This window comes from Dipteris shenzhenensis, chromosome 21 (genome assembly GCF_047967505.1).
Source record: "Dipteris shenzhenensis isolate YYH24624 ecotype China chromosome 21, Dip_SZ_1.0, whole genome shotgun sequence".
NCBI lineage: Eukaryota > Viridiplantae > Streptophyta > Polypodiopsida > Gleicheniales > Dipteridaceae > Dipteris > Dipteris shenzhenensis.
In genome coordinates, this window is record NC_141616.1 from 46,677,806 (window position 1) to 46,694,955 (window position 17,150).

Below are 17,150 nucleotides of genomic sequence, written 5' to 3' on the forward strand. Positions count from 1 at the left end.
GTAGGCACCTCTTACATGCTCACTAACATCACTGATGACTTCAGAGCTCCACAATCATCTCCTCAATCTGCTCCTAGATTCTCTCAATCATCCTATGTGGCTTTCCACCACCTAACTGTGCTTATGGGCACCTAGCTGTGCCTCTAGCACTCACACATAGAAACCAAGGTGTGCCTGAGGCATACACCTTGATATATCCCAACAAACCCCCCCTCAAGGGAATGCCTCAGGCTATGTCAAGGATACAGCTAGCACAAGGTGTCTCATGCCATCTCATGGTGGTCATGGATCTATCAATGGCTAGGATCTCAAGCTAGCAAGGGTTCCCATGGGTGTAAGGCAAACAAAAGGGATACAAAAAGACCTTCCAATGGTTATCTCCCCTGCATGTACATGCACACAATGTCTGCAGGAGGTACCATGGAGCAAAACACATACACATGGCCTACATCATAAGGTGACCAGAGGTGTTTACAAAACACACAAAACACAATAGTTTATTTCATTCATTTTGGAGGACTATCCAGGCTGAGTACCTTGACTCAACATAAAAAGAGAGATCTGGAGCATACATAGAGATGATTTAAAATGACTAACCTAACCCAACCAACCTAACCCGAGCTAACTTAACCTAAGAAAATATACGGGACTGAGGTTTCTTTGCAGGCTGAAAGGTCGGCGGTGCGGGTCGAGGGGGACGTGAGGATGGTGGAACTTGGGTGAAGTGATGGGACTGGCGGGGCGACCTCATTGGCGGAGCACATCATGCAAGGCGTGGCAACCGGTATTTGCAAGACGATGGCGAGGCGTTAGGAGACGAATTGCAAACTGCAGTGAAGATATGGCGTTGCATCGACGGATGCCCTAACAAGGGCAACTCTAAATGTCTTCGCCTATTCGTTGCTCTGATCTTTTCTTCTGTAGTATACCGATGGTTAGTGCACGGATGTGCCTAGCTGTAACCCATTGCTACTGCTTTTCTTTTGATATGGGGTTGATGGCAATCGTCGTCACTGATTGTAATCTGCTGCTGTTGGGCTGAAACCTCGTTTCAGCGTCTGTGGGCTGAAGTTTCATCTTGTTGCGTTGCAGTTTGAGTTGATATTGCTTGTCGTCCGTTATATATCTTTGTTAAGTAGTCTTGCACTGCTGTTTGTCTTGCACCACGTAGACTCTAGCTGGTTTGCGTTCAAGCGTCGAAGACCTGCACAGGTATTCGCCTCTAGATAGAAATCAGGACAAAAGAGTAATTGGAAGCAAAGGTGCCAGAATCTTGGCTCTGATACCAATGTAGTGAAGGGGTAACGGGCAGATTTGGAGATGGGGATAGAATAGCAGAAGGAAGGGAGGAGAAGAGAGGGGAAGGGGAAAGAGAGAGGAAGAGAGAGAAGGATGAGGGGAGAGAGAGATAGAGAGAGGGAGGAGAGAGAGTGTGTGAGCGTAGGCAGCAGGAAGCAGGAAGCAAGAAGGAGGAGGGAGAGTAGATAGGGATTAGATGTCACATCAAAAGGTCAGTACAGAAGTGTGGAGGTGGACTTATATAGTCTCCCTCTACTAGATGTCCTTTTTGCCCCCTCTAGGCCTAAAAATCCCCTAGCCAAATTAGGCCTGACCCTTACTAACTTGGCCTGATCTTGGCCTTCATTACAACCATCCCTGCTCAATATAATTTTGCCCTCAAAATTGCAAGTGGTGGCTGGAAAATAAGGCTCCTTGCTGCTGCTGCAAGTGGTGGCCTTCATTACACTATTGCTGCATCCCTGGATCTGAGTGTGCTAAGGAAGAACAAGAGATTGAAGCTGAAATCTTCAAAGAACATGGGCTAAGTGACGTCTTGGGCTGTGAGCCAGCTGAGGATCGTCGCAGGTCGAGTTGTCCCTGTTTATTGATTCTTGTTTGCTTGGCGGCGCTGTTGCCTTTGTCACTTCATGATGGTCTCAGTCAGTTTATAATCATCAAGCATCAGTTGCTATTGCAAACACCTATTTCATGTATTCTTTAAGCTACTTTATCTGACATTTGCTCATATTCAAGGGCAGTGCTGCTTTCGTGCAACCACGCACGATGTACTTTTTACAAGAGATATGTCACTATTCACTAATGCATATCCAGTCAAATGATTGATTGGCTAAGAATGGCACTGATAGTTTTGATTTTTTACAATCAGCTTATTCAAAAGCTTCATATCAAGTGATATTACTGGTATCTAGAGATTATGATGCTGAGTAGGCTACTGACCTACTTCCATATGAATGGTACGAAAGTACACTGCTCTTAGCATGCTATTGTTGTGGAAGTTCTATTATTAGGATTGCTATGGGTTCCTTGCCACAGATAAGCTACTGGCTCTTAGCTCTTTTTTTGGTTTTCAAAGCAGAACTTTTATTGCTATTCCAAGCTCTCATTCTGCTCTTTCCAAATTTGGCAAGCATATTCCGGAGTTCCATTCATGGTCAGCTCTTAGTGACTCATATTTTGTTATTCCAAGACCCAACAAATAGGTGCCAAAGTTTACAATAAGTTCTGCAGCACAATATCATGGTTTGTCAGTCTCTGGCAAGACCCAAGTCTGTCTTGTTATAAGTCTGCTAATGACGAACCTAGAATAAGAGGAACTATGGTCTACGACTAAGCCTCACTAAAACCTAGTATGGCATACACATGCAATTTCGATTTTCCAAATTTGCATGGTCTTTTTCCTGTAGTGATGAGAATGTTGACATGGATATATATCTGCATTTCTGAATAATTATGAGAGTCTAGTTAAGAACAGACATGATGTCACTCGAGCAAAGAAAAGAATGATAAAGAAGAACTAATTTCTTATCCAGCCTGCATTAAGGCCAGTGATGCAACACAAGGAGGCCAATTTCACACTTAAGTAACTTTCAGCATCATGAGAGAGAGAGAGAGAGAGAGAGAGAGAGAGATGTATTAATGTCTTCAAGAGGCCTCGCGGGCCTATGAGACAAAAGTGCAAAACCAAAAGTAACTCATACAAGCTGCTATGGGCTGAAGCAGAGGGCTCACTAAGGCCCTTGCTGAAAGCTAAAGTGCTAAAGTAGTGAGCAAAATAGCAGAGTAGCAAAATAGCAAAATAGTATCAGGTGCTCAGAGCTAACGCTCCTAGTATCTGAGCTAACGCTCCTAGTACATGCCCAGGCTCCATATACCCAAGTATCCCAGTGGCTCTTTGATGGGATGTGAGGAGCTCTCATATCTGCGTTTGTTGAGCTGTCTCTCGAGGCGGCGGAGGGCGTGGTCTCTCGATCTCTGTATCCAATGGGATACGTCAAGGGTGATGCCCCGTCTCTAGCGGTCTCCTGTGAGGACTGAAATAGACTAGATCTCAATCGTACGTGCTCTGGTCACTCTCCGAGAAGCAAGTGGAGTGTGTGCCTCTCGTCTGGCAGCATCGTGGCGGTGACTCTCACTGTTAATCCATGATGCGCTAATCTCATCAAGCTCCTCTCCCTCAACCTCCCCTGTAGCTTACTCAGCTGCATAGAAGTCTGTAACATGTGTCTGTGCTCAGTCGGTCTCGGTACCATGTGGCATCGCCTCCTACTTCTCTCTGGTCCATCACATCAGTGTCTCTGTGTCGTCACATCTCAATCAGATAGAGCCCAACACAAAACAAGTTCGGAAAATGGATCAGCCGTGTAAGCGGACTAGAGCCATGTTCCTCCTAAAGAGGCTGTGATATCACCCTCGGGTCTCATAGTAGACTAGGAACACACATTGAAAGTGCTCCTTTGTCTCGACCTCCCCCATCGGGCATAGTCTGCAGATCCTCTGCTCTCTGGGTATGCCTGCAGCTCCCCCTGCCTCAATCCTTAGCTGATGTGATGAGACTCACAATTGTCTAATGGCCATCCCCAGTGCATGTGAGACTCTCCTATCTCGAGATACTGAGGTCTGATGACGAGACCATACTCTGAGACCCTCAGAAAGTGGTTATGGGAGAATTGGATCTTGGTGGGGAACTCATCTCCCCCCTCCCTCAATCCTTAGCTGATGTGATGAGACTCACAATTGTCTAATGGCCATCCCCAGTGCATGTGAGACTCTCCTATCTCGAGATACTGAGGTCTGATGACGAGACCATACTCTGAGACCCTCAGAAAGTGGTTATGGGAGAATTGGATCTTGGTGGGGAACTCATCTCCCCCCCAAGCCCTAGACGAGACGTATGAAGCTGGAGAAGGTCCAACCGCATAATACGGTTGATCTCATCTCGTGAGATCATCTTGGGTGGTGCATCCATGCTGTACTGAAAGGGAGAAAATCTTTCCATCTGAATGTCGTGACTACCAAATCATGTGGATACCCATGCGTACCATGCTGTATCAACACCGCTCTCTGCCAGTCGCCTGGAGGGCTCCAATGCTAGCCTTGGTAATCTCCACTAGGGGAAGGCCCAGACTCTATGGAGTAATGTCAGTCTCTGAAAGATGGCATCAACCTGGAGAGGGGTCATGGTGAACTCTGCCTATATAATCTGATGGGGAGCAGAGGGCTTACTCCAATCATCCTAAATCCCATAGTCACATGTAGCCTCTCAAATATCTTCCACTCTCGCTGAAATGTCACTCTTCCAAAAAGGTGATGCATACATGGCAATCCGTCTCACCAGGGTGTCAAAAAGCCAACCCTTCTTCGGAGGGTCCTGGAAGTATGCATGGAAGCATTGCCTCTCCAGTCGGGCCAGAGCACCTTGCCCTCGTGTCAGTCGTGCTGTAGCTGCATGGGTCATCGTGAAACCTGGCCCAGTGAACACTACCCCCAAATATATGTAAGGAGATTTTATTTTCAAGTGCCCAGTGTACTACGAGATCCGAGGTAGCTACCACTGCCTCTTTAGAGACGGTTCCGGGCTCCTTTCCAGATTCCTCACCTACAACAGTATTTGTACCAACCAGTCAGCCAAAAGTGAACCCTCTCCACCTAGACAATCTAACAAAAATGCGATCTCATCGATATAGATCCCGAAAAAGTTGGTGAGAGGGGATAGCCTTGGTTCACTCCGATAGTGCTCTCAATCCAATCCGATAGACCTCCCGGGGCACGTACTCTCCATCTAACGGACTCATATAGACTCATAACCCCCCAAATCATGATCTCTAGGAGCTGCAACTCCTGTAACCACCTGATCAAGCGGGAATGTGAGACAGTATTAAATGCCTTATTAAAGTCTACAAAGCAAGTGTAGACTTTCTGGTGCCTCGACTTCGCCTCCTCAATGATAGCCCTCAAGGTGAAGATGTGATCCAAGGTGGAGTGCTGTCTCCGAAAACCTGCCTGTCCCAAAGCATGTTGCTCATGATCCTCTGTGTGGCTACTGCAGTATCTCCCTCTATAGTACCGACCCATATATCTTAGCCAGAGTATGGCTAATCATAAGAGTACGATAGTTCCCAGTGTCCATGGGGTCGCCTGCATTGTGTATCGGTACTATGGTGGTAGTGCTCCAGGTAGGCGGGTAGCCATCGGATACGGCATGATTGAACAACTGTGCTAGAACCGGGGTCAAGGACCTTCTGTCCATGTGCAAAGTGCTCAATGAGTAGTCCCTCATGATCTAGTGATCTCTGGTTATTAAGCCGGAGAAGGACAGCCCATACATTCCGTGCAGTAAACAAGTGACACGTAGTGGGTCTAGGCATAGAGGACATATCAGGAGGCGTCTGACCCCGGACATCATAAAGAAAGCATGCATATGTGTGCCAAACAGCTGAATCTGTGATGGAGATGGACGGCTTCCCCTCCGATAAGAGCCCCCAGCCTGTAGTAGGATCCCCCCTCGAAAGGATCTGATCACTCATCCATCATGTGTATGAGGAAAGCCCGCTTCTTATGTTGTGTCACTCGGCGTAAGATCCGCCATGCCTCTGATAAAGTCAAATGCCCCAATCCTCGCTCACGTGTGAGGTGGGCTCTCACCTCTCTACGCTCATCATCAAACTAGGGGGTTTATGGGACACGTGTAGATCGAGTCGTGGGAAAGGATCTGGTGGCAACTTCTTGTATACCAGCTCCAAGTAAGACTGGAAGCTCTGAGGCTAGGTGGCTCACATATACCAAGTCTAGAGCACGACCAAAATAGATCTGAACGCGAGTGCGTGGGGGGAGGTCCTCCTCATGGCTGGCATGGCGGCCAAGATACAAAAGGCAAGGTATGAGTGGTTGGCACCGAGTGGAGGAGGCATAGTAAAATCACGTATCCATGAGGCAAAAGCTACTAGATCCAACAGGTAGTACACTGTGCTTCTTCTCCCACCATGTGGAAAACAAGTGAGCCCACCCATCTTCGAAGACCGCTATATATGATCAAGCCATGAATAGCCCCCAACTCAAGTAGATATCTCCGTATGTTGTCACTGGTGCATCTGCATCTGCTGACTGCCTCACTATCCCCAGCTCTGTTGCATCCATCTCCAGTACTATGAGGGAATCATCATCGAAATCTAGCAAGCCAACCTGTCTATTTCCAACACGTGCATTGAAGTCACCAAGGAGGAGAGTGTCACCCCATTTAGAAAGCTTTATGATGTCATCATGAATAGTCTCATATGAGCTAGTGCGTGGGGGGAGGTCCTCCTCATGGCTGGCATGGCGGCCAAGATACAAAAGGCAAGGTATGAGTGGTTGGCACCGAGTGGAGGAGGCATAGTAAAATCACGTATCCATGAGGCAAAAGCTACTAGATCCAACAGGTAGTACACTGTGCTTCTTCTCCCACCATGTGGAAAACAAGTGAGCCCACCCATCTTCGAAGACCGCTATATATGATCAAGCCATGAATAGCCCCCAACTCAAGTAGATATCTCCGTATGTTGTCACTGGTGCATCTGCATCTGCTGACTGCCTCACTATCCCCAGCTCTGTTGCATCCATCTCCAGTACTATGAGGGAATCATCATCGAAATCTAGCAAGCCAACCTGTCTATTTCCAACACGTGCATTGAAGTCACCAAGGAGGAGAGTGTCCCCCCATTTAGAAAGCTTTATGATGTCATCATGAATAGTCTCATATGAGCTATGCCCTTCAGAGGTGACTTCTCGCGTGCATAAGATGATGTGTCTGGAGGAAAGCAGCACACTGAATGAAAATCGAACATGTATCTGGTAGCTGAACTTGCACCCACGTGCTCCTCTCTTCGGATCACAGCTATGAGTGGTCTCAGGTGTGCTCTAAAAAGGACAGCCACGCCTCCCCCCGTATCCCACTGTCTCCCCTCATCTCCTTCCTATGGACTGATTCCCAGATATGTCCCGTCACTGTGGGCAGTCCTCTTTCCGGGCTTTCATGGGTCTCGGTGTAGAAGATCATGTCTCTGTCGCTAAGAAACCCCCAAGATCGGACCAAAGGGTACCATTGCAATTCCACACTGCTATTTTCAGCCCCATTTGTGCTCTCATCTCTTGGGTCTAACGCCATCATCGGTTGTCCATCTCCCCCTCTTCTCTTTCTTCCCTTCCATCCCTTTCTGCTCTCTTGCTCTGATAATCACTTTCCATCTCTGTAGGCAGCCCATTTACCTGCATCTCTTGCTGCCATAACACGCACCATTTCCCTCCCTACGATGCTCCTGTTGTAGCAATGTGAGATCATCATCCAAGTATATTCTTGTCCCTTTCAAGGTTGCCCTCATGCTCATGAGGGTAGCCCTGACCATTGCTGTTCGGTGTTTCATTATAAGGGGTCTTGTTAAAGCCTCCTCTTCGCCAACTCTACATGCCGTCTCGCATGTGAGGTTGACTCCCATCTTGGTTAACAAGGTTTTGGCATCTAACATAAAGGTATCTCCAGCTGTTAGGCCTCTAACCAAGACATTCAAGGCCTTGCTGTTCCTTCTCTTTTCTTCCTCCAAAGCCTCAGAAATGATCTCTTTCTTGGGGGTTGATGCACCTTTCTTAACCACATTCTTCCATTCTAGCATATATGCTTTCCCTTTGGTGATTTGCTGTGTATTCCATTGCCTTGTGTGCCCCTTCCAGTGTTCACTGCATGTCTCTTAGTTGCTATCGTTTTGTTCCCATAGCTTGCATTTTCTCATTGAGACTGGTCTTTTCAGTTTCCCATGTTGCCTTCTCCTTCTCCCACTCATCCTTCTTGTTTCTCTCCTTTCACCATTCATCTTGCATACGCCCCCCTTGATTCTTGATTTCATCGAGTGTCTTATCAATATATACTTTCTCTTCCATCAATGCCACATTGGTGGTCTGGAGGCTATCTACCTTCTCAATCAAGGCTATACAAATTTCGCTAAGGTGAGTCAGAACCTCAGAGGTATTTTTGGGTGGTAATCCTGCCATGTAAACTGTCATTGCAATTTCAAGGGCTTTTACATAGCCTCGAGTCGTCATGATCCAAAGTATGAAATTGTTCACTGTTTATTGCATCCTCCAGAAAGATAAAAATGAAAAAAGAAGATAGCTTCCCTGTTTTAAGTAATCCCTTTCTCTGGAAATTCGAAACCTGATTTTCATATTTTCGAGGTGTCTTCTTGTATTTTCCAGCTTTGTGTGTCGATTTGCAGGTCCTGGCAGACCCGTGGAAGGGGTGAGAGTCCACTTCCTGCCCTGGGCCTCCTACTTTCTTCATTTTTTTATCTTGATTGGGTGCTCTTGCTGTTTTGTAGGTGCAGGGTCAGCTGGAGCAAGTCGCCTGGGCAATGCAAACCCAAACGATGGGCTGGGTCTTCTGGACAGGTCTGGAGGTAGCCGGGGGGCTAGGAGCAGCCTCGTGATGACAGGCTGGGGCCAGAGAGAGCCCCGCACAGTGCGGAAGGAATAGGGAGCCCCCCGAGAGAGAGGTGAGGGATGGAGGCCAATTAATAGCCTATGTGCACAATGGTCTAACACAACATTCCAAACATACCCAGTATCTCCTCAATCTTAATTGTCAAGATCTTCATTTTCTATTTGTCCAGTTCAAAATGTCTCGTTGTTGTACTCTGGTTGTCATAAAAAGCATTCGTAACTAATGACAACTATCTATACCCATGGGCATTATGCAATCCCAACTATATTTTGTTTCTTGAATGGATAGAAGTAACAAGTTTTTTAACTTTGAAATGATGTTTGGTGCCTTGTTCCCATCCTAATGCTTGTAAAACTTTTATTTAGATCAATTTGTAGTTGTCAAAGACCCATACCTACTGCTACTTGATGCAAGAGTGATACATCAGGTGCGCACACACACATGCATGTTTTGCATGTTTTCATTATTCCTACAAAAGAATGGGTAGCACTGTGGTTCTAGGTTGTATTTATCCAACAGCTCATCCTATTGGGTAGATACAAGGATTTTTAGCCTGCTTGACGATGAATTTTAAGCCTTTGATTATGCTCGGCTCAAACCTTGAGAGAAATAAAAATAGCCGGTCAAGAACCTCTTGGTTCTTAAAATTCAGTGCTACAGTTAAATTTTAAAAAATTTAAGTGCAGTATCAAAGAGGTTGCAGTAAAGAGTAACATATTGCTAGTGAGGTTTGATAAGTATGTACTTCAACCTGTAGGAACAAAGAAAATCAATTATTTAAAAGATTAGGTGAGATTACCATTGAGACAATGACTTTCCAATATGGCAAAGCGTATTCACTGCAATGCGGCCATAGGAGAGGGCATTATTGGTGTCGAATTGATTTAGCTAGTGAGGTCTGATAAGTATGTATTTCAACTTAAAGGAACAAAGACAATTCATTATTTAAATAGATTAGGTGAGACTTACCTTCGAAACAATGAAATTCCAATTTGGCAAAGTGTATTCACTGCATTAGGACCATAGAAGAGGGCATTGTTGATGTCGAATTGACTTCCAAGGGGGGAAATGTACATTTCAAACTCACTCCTTGATGTAAAACCCCTACCAAACCACCAATTCCAACAAGGGTGGCATCATCTCATGCTCGACCTCCCCTCCCAAGTGATTTCTAGGGGGGGAGTTTTCACATTTAAAACTCAGTCCTTGATGTGAACATCCCTATTGATCCACGTACTCCTTTTAAGGGTGGTATCATCTCATGCTTGACGTCTCCCCTCCATAGCTCTCTCTATCTGGCTCTTCATATTCTCGTGTCCGTTACCACTTCCCTTCCACTAGGGCCTAAGAACCCTGAGCATGCACAATTCCTCCAAACATCCCAGTATTATTGGCTTGTTATGTATTATTGGCCCGTTATGTATGCAGGCTTGATTTATGTATTAAAGAGGGGGGAAGGAGAGAGAGATTGGGAAGTGTGTGAGGGCACGACTGAGTTCCCTTAGGGAGACAGATTCTGAGGGTTGAACTTTGAAGAACAAGCATGGGAGGGGAAATAGGAGTTGTTCACTACTAAGAAGGGGAGAGAGTGATGACAAGGGGAAGAAGGATGATTGAGGGGAGGTTAAAGAATAAATATATTTCAGACATAAGAAGTTGGAGGTGAAATTTTGGGTGGGGAGAGGAGTGAGAGGAAACTGCAAGGGAGAGGAGCTGCAGGGAGGAAAGGAGGATTGAGCGGAGGCAGGAAACAGGTCAGGCTAACAGAGGCACGTGAGGATGCTTAAAGCAGCTTATTAGCAGCACAGGAAGGAGCGGGGAGGGTTATCATGAAGTAAAAAGGGGAGGATTATCATGAGTCAGGTTAGGGAAGCAAAAGAGGTGAAAAAAGGAATAGGGGAGCAGGCTGAGAGGCTGTGGAGTGCAAGTCGATAGAGTAAAACAGGGAACAAGCTTGCTCAAAGAGTGACCCTGGCTTTACACTTTGAGCCTAGAATTTGAAAAACTGCAAGATTAACATCTCAGTGAAGCTGGATTCCGGATAGGGAGGAACTGGCGTATTTAGAATTCATTCAGAGGTTCTTGTATCCTAATGCTGAATGAGATATGGAATTTTTCTTTTCTTCATCCATGCCAAACCATTAAATTTGGCATCCCAAATCTGTGACAACACTGTGTGTCAACCTTTTAGCCTGTCAGAAGGGCCCTTCCATTGGTTTAGTCACAGTCACAGCGTACCCAGAGATTCAGCAACCATCCTGAGTCACCTAGAAGGACACACATTGTCCTGCTGGGCTCGTGTTCAAGACGCAGCCCCAAGGATATAGTATGTAGAAACAAAGCTTTCAAAATTGGGGCAGCAGTTTCAAACGCCTTTGGACTACTGAAGTAAGATCACAACCTAAATTTGCCTAAATTACTACACAAAGTCAATCATCCTTATAATGTCCTCTACACACACACACACACACTTTTTTTAAGTAATATCCAGTGCTGTATTTATATGCTCATAAATTTACAAGATGGGAAGTCTCCAAAATGGAGAGTATCCCAAAGATCAGAAACATAAAAAGAAAAGCTCTATGCAAGAAGCATCTATATCACCCTCATGGCAAGCATCATATAAGGATTGCCACAATGAGGCTCGGAAAGATTCATATGACTTGTGAATCTGCCGACCCAAGTATGCCAAATTATGCTCACTCCAGATTGTCCAAAGAGCCCAATATCTCACCCAAGAGAGAAATAGTGAGTATTGAGACAAAGACCTCATAAATCTGCCAAATAACCAAAAATGTTTCCCAAATCTGTCACTCGGGAAACGGAATATCTCACCCAAGAGAGAAATAGTGAGTATTGAGACAAAGACCTCATAAATCTGCCAAATAACCAAAAATGTTTCCCAAATCTGTGACTCGGGAAACGGAGCCAAAGATGATCTGAAATTCTCCCGAGGAGGTTCCTAGAACACTGGCAGTGCCAAAGCAAATGAGGGACAGTCTCTGAAGGAGCCTAACATCGTAAACATGTGGATGGTGCAATGCGACGTTTGGCAAGTGTGACTCCCACTGACAATCTGCCTATCATGCATCTCCAAAGAAAAAGCCTTTGTTTCAAAGGCATTTTACACTTCCATAATATCCGGAGATTCTTCCGCCACCATGAGAGAGGCTTCATGATATGCCACAGAGTATTAGCATATTGCTGAATCCATGGAGCAGGCTGAAGAAGCCTGTAGGCTTGATGGAGGTCAAGGCAGGCAGAGGAACAGGATGAGAGCAGGTAGCAAAGGGTTGCAATTGCCAAACCATAAGCCTGTCTGTGTCAACCACAGGGGGAACACGTAGAAAAGGATGTAACAAATCAGCAATTTTCTTCCATATCGACCTATGGTGCATTCCCAATGCATAGGAAGCAGTGGCCTGAGGAAAATATAAAACATAGCCCTAATTATCTACCACATCATGTATGTATCTAATTCCCAATTTCATGAGATTGTATGCCCGAACAGGTTCCTGTAAAGCAAGTGGAATGTCAAAGATGGCACTCCAATGAATACTTTCTTACCTCATTGAGTTAGCCCCCGAGCAATTATCAGGAGCCCATTTCACCTTAGAAAGGACTTGTTTCCAGTCAAGTATCAGAGCAGTAGAGAAAGGACAGCCAGGTATCTTCCCTACAAATCTCCCAATGACAACCTCCCAATGATCAGCAGTCCAATGACCATAAGCAGAAGCCCTCATGTTGACACACATGGATGCTATCATACAAGTCCATGGCTGTTGTTGGCGGAAAAAAGTATGGAGCATAGTCGCCTTCCTTGCAAGTACATGAGATCTTATGTTGAGGATATTAAGTCCACCATGCATCCTAGGAGAGCACACCATTTCCATCTTCATCAGTCTCAATGCTTTCACAGTAGTTTTTGTCCTCCATAACATCTCCATAGCTTGAGACATAAAGGCTGAAATATCTCTGGAGGACCAATGCAGCAAAGGAAAAAAAAACTGGACGTAGGACATTACAATGGACTGTACTATTCTGAGCCTGACATGAAGTGGCCAAGTAGAAATTTTCCAGTATTCCAGTTTATGTTGAAGTCTTTGGAAGATCCATTTTAACTGTTGCTTCCTAGTGATATGCCATCCTATAGGATATCCCAAATGCCTGACTACATCTTTGGAATGCACCACCTGACCTGGCCAGAGAATAGAATGCCAATCACATTGTTTCAGGGGAAGCAATTTAGATTTGTCAAAATTGACATGCAATCCCGCTACCAATCCATACAATGATAGAGTGGTCATAAGCATGTGAACATCGCGGGCAGAATTCTGTGGCATAAAGAAGGGATCATCAGCATATGCTTGTGCCAAAAAAGATGCAGCCCCAGGGATTTTAAGACCAGTCATATGTCTTGTGTTTGTAAGATGATCAAGATACATTAAGAGGGGATGGGTCGCAATGGCATAGAAGAGAGCACTAAGAGGGCAGCCCTGTCTAACTGATCTACCCAATGTCCATGACCGAGATAGATGACCCCCAAGAATGCACTGAGAAGTAGAGCCAGAATAAAGCCAGTAAACTGCATTTGCTATCTTTGGACCAAAGCCCAATTTGGTCATGATTTGAGAGAGAAAATCCCATTGAACAATGTCAAATGCCTTAGCAATATCTACCTGCAATATGAGCATATCTTGATGCGAGTACTTAGCATATTCAATTGCAGTCAATGCATTGGAGATATTGTCATGGATTTGTCTTCGCGGCACAAACCCATACTGATGAGGATGAAGGCCCGCATTCAGTATCCCGTGAAGCCTATACACAATCATTTTGGCAATGAGTTTGTAAACTACATGCATCAAAGTAATAGGCCTCCAATCTGACATATGGTCACACAGATGTTTTTTGGGCATAAGTTTGACTATGCCATGCTTCCAAGAGTGCGGTAACTAATTTTCTTGCCAGGCAACATTGATCATTTGCAAGAGGACATCTTTCAAATCATCCCAAAAAGAAATATAAAATTCCACCGTAAGGCCATCCCAGCCAGGGGACTTGTATTTGCTAAGGTGGAACAATGCATTATCAAGTTCTGTATCAGTAAAAGGTCTCTCCAAGGTAAGAGCATCATCCATTTCCACTATTTCAGAAACATATTGGAGGAATTCAGTCCTCGCATCAGTCATTTGATTTGATGGGGAACCAGGAGCAGAGAACAATTTCTGGAAATAATTTTGGCATTCATCTTGGAGATCAGAGAAAGAGTGCGTCCAAGAGCCATCTAGCTTCCTTACTCTGAGACATGAGTTTTTCTTTCGAGTAGCATGCAGGCCCTGGAAAAAGGCTTTTGATGAGCAGCCCTTATCCATGAGGGGCTTCATTCTTGCTCTAATCTGCCATTTGTGCAATTTCATCTGATCATTAGCAGTCAATTTAATCCGCGCCTGTGAAAGGGAATCATTTTCTGATTCAGAGAGAGGCCTTAAATGTGAAAATTCAGTCAATTGTTGTGCTGTCCTTTTTGCCCATTTAACCTCATTCCTCCATTTAGTCATATGCCAGTTTCCATACTCCCTAATGATATTCTGTATACGAGAGACAAAGCTGTCCCAAGCATAATCTATGTCCTCCTGGGCATGCAAAGGCAAGGGATAAATTGCAAATCTGATCATTTGCTGGAAATAGTGATGTCGGAAATAACCCTGATTAACATGCAACAATCTACTGGAAAGGGGTGGCAAATCATCCAGTGGCATACCAAGGTGCAGATTCATCCATAATGGGGCATGATCTAACAAGCCCGATGAGAAGTCTATGAGGAGATGAGGGCTAAAATCTGCATATTGTTGTGGGTAAAACAAATACCATCTGTCAAGCCTTGCCCAGTATGTAGTAAGTGCATTATGATGAAAAGTATATCCAGGCAGTATATCCAGGCAGCACTGACCCTTGGAGAAGCAGCCATAAATCTTCAGCTTGCACAGAAAGAAGCATGCTATCCCATTTCTGCCTTTCCAATGATAGCATATGAGATCTTGAAGTGGTGTTATCTCTTGGGAGAGGGGAATTATTAAAATCTCCACAGATGAATGCATTAGATCTCCAGGGATATTTGCTTAAAGAATCCCATAGAGAAGCCCTCATGGCAGAGGTCTGGGAGGCATAGTCTAATGCGAACTCAAGAATATCACCATTGACATTACATTGTATGACCATCCATCTGCCACTGCTATCATTGAAGGCTAACTGAGGCTCCAGCTCATGCCTAACCATTGTGCATACACCTGAGTAGGTAGTGGTACCAGCATAGTATATGTCATAGCCGCCAAAATAATCATGATGACCAACCTTAGAGTGTTGATTATGCTCTTGCAAACAAACAATATCTGGCTGCATTTTATGTACATAATTCCAAAAAAGCCTCCACTTTGAGACATTGCAGAGGCTCTGTACATTGTATGTAAAGCACTTTGAAGTGTTTGATGCATAAAAGAGGTATATACAATAAAGTATAAGTATAGAGCAAGATGTCAGAGAGGCAAAGCCTCTGCCTGCATGGGTTGCAGGCTTTCATGATCCATGAAAGAAATAGCATTCTCCCCTTCTTCAGAGTCACATATAGGGATGCCCTTCTTCAAAACCCCCACCCAATTTTGAAGGACAGGAGCTGAAGTAGAAGCCTGTCCTGGTGAGGGAGAAGAAGCATCCCATTGACGAGATTGAAAGGGGCGTTGCTTCAATACAACTACCTTCTTAGGCTGTTGAAAACCATCCCGATCAGTTCCCGGAGATTCCTTCATCTTCTCTTTTTCTTTATCTTTTCCTTTTCCAGCAAGTGATTGCACCTGATTAATTGGTTTGGCATTCTTTGCTCCATTTCTATTTGCTGTCTTAGCTTGCAAATTCTCATTCTTTTCCCGTGTCTAGGGCGGCAAGGCGTTGGGAGGGGGCTGATGCAAAACCATTGGGCATTCAGAGGCTAGATGCCCAAACTTGTGGCAGGTAAAACAGGCTCCTGCAAACACACCCCATTTCAATTCAAAAAACTTTTTTCCCAATTACACTTCCTCAACTTCCACTGCAATAGAAGGAGGGGTAGGTGTGTCAGTGTCCCAGAGAATGCAGAACCTGTTACGGTTTCCCATAGGGCGTGGAGGACAAATGACCTGTCCCAAAGAAGCAGCCAGGCCAGGCAATTCTTCATGCATATAATCCGGAAAGTTAACAACCTCAACCCATACAGGACAACGATGTCGTATAAGACTTTGATAATCCTTGTTTGGGGACCAGGGCATAGCATGTACCATCTGCTTCCCGTAAAAGAGGGGAGAAAGCTCAAGTAGCCTCTGCTTGCACAAAGCATCTGATAAATGCACCTCATAAAAACCTCTAGATGCAAAATATACTCCCTCTACAAAGCATCCTCCAAGGATGGACTTAATCCACTGTGCAACATCACTGGCTGCTAGGATTCTTCCTGGAAAGAAAATTATAACCGCGGTTTGAGATAACTTCCTGAGAGGATTCACAAGGGATGGCAATTTCAATTTGTACGTGACCTCTGAAACTGGTTTGCCCCATTCCTGTCGTGACTGCTGAAAGTCATCCTTTAGGGTATCAAACACGTATTGAGCTTCCATAGTAAGTTCATCATCTTGTGTTGCAGGCTGTGAAGGACGTCGCTTAGCATCTGCAGGTCTTTCTTTTCGAGCATATGTACAAACATCCGAACCTGAAGCCATGATTGGGATACGACCAGGCAAGAGGGACTGTACAAAGAAGTATGAAATGAAACAAGCGAGACACAGGACTGTACGAAAGAACACCAGAGCAAGACTCGGGACGTGTACAAAAAAAAGTACGGGACTGTACGGACAAGGCTGGACTGTACGAAACTACACACGGGGCTGTGCGGAAAGAAACCTCACTGTACGGAAATACAGACGGGCACGGGAAGACCGGTTTGTACGGAAATACGGCCAGCTGTACAAAGAGGGTACGACAACGCAAAAAGGTACGGGGCTATGTACAGAGCTGTGCGGAGGACAACCAGACCTGACGTGGGTGTTCGTACTGACGTACGGATACCGTACGGTGACCGTACAAATGTACGGACGGGGCTGCGCGGGATCCCTAGCGAGGCTGAACAACAGAGCTCCACACACACACACACACACGCGCACTTTTTTTTTGAGTGAAAACTCTAACTTCTCACACCCTTTTTTTTTTTAGGGGTGAAACTTTGAATGCTTTATATTACAAGAAACCTATCCCAAAACTAGGAAGCTCGAAAAGTACATCAAGAGAAAATCTCCATGTAGGACAAATATACATCATAATCTATGTAGTGAGTTTGCAGACAATCAAAGAGTGATTG

General features: G+C 45.1%; 1 protein-coding gene across 1 annotated transcript in view; it reads right to left on the bottom strand.

The window, feature by feature from the left end:
- The window catches only part of TAF2 (TBP-associated factor 2), a 198,714-nt gene that overhangs the window by 6,574 nt on the left and 174,990 nt on the right, over nucleotides 1-17,150 (bottom strand). The gene's annotated exons all lie outside the window — the stretch shown is intronic.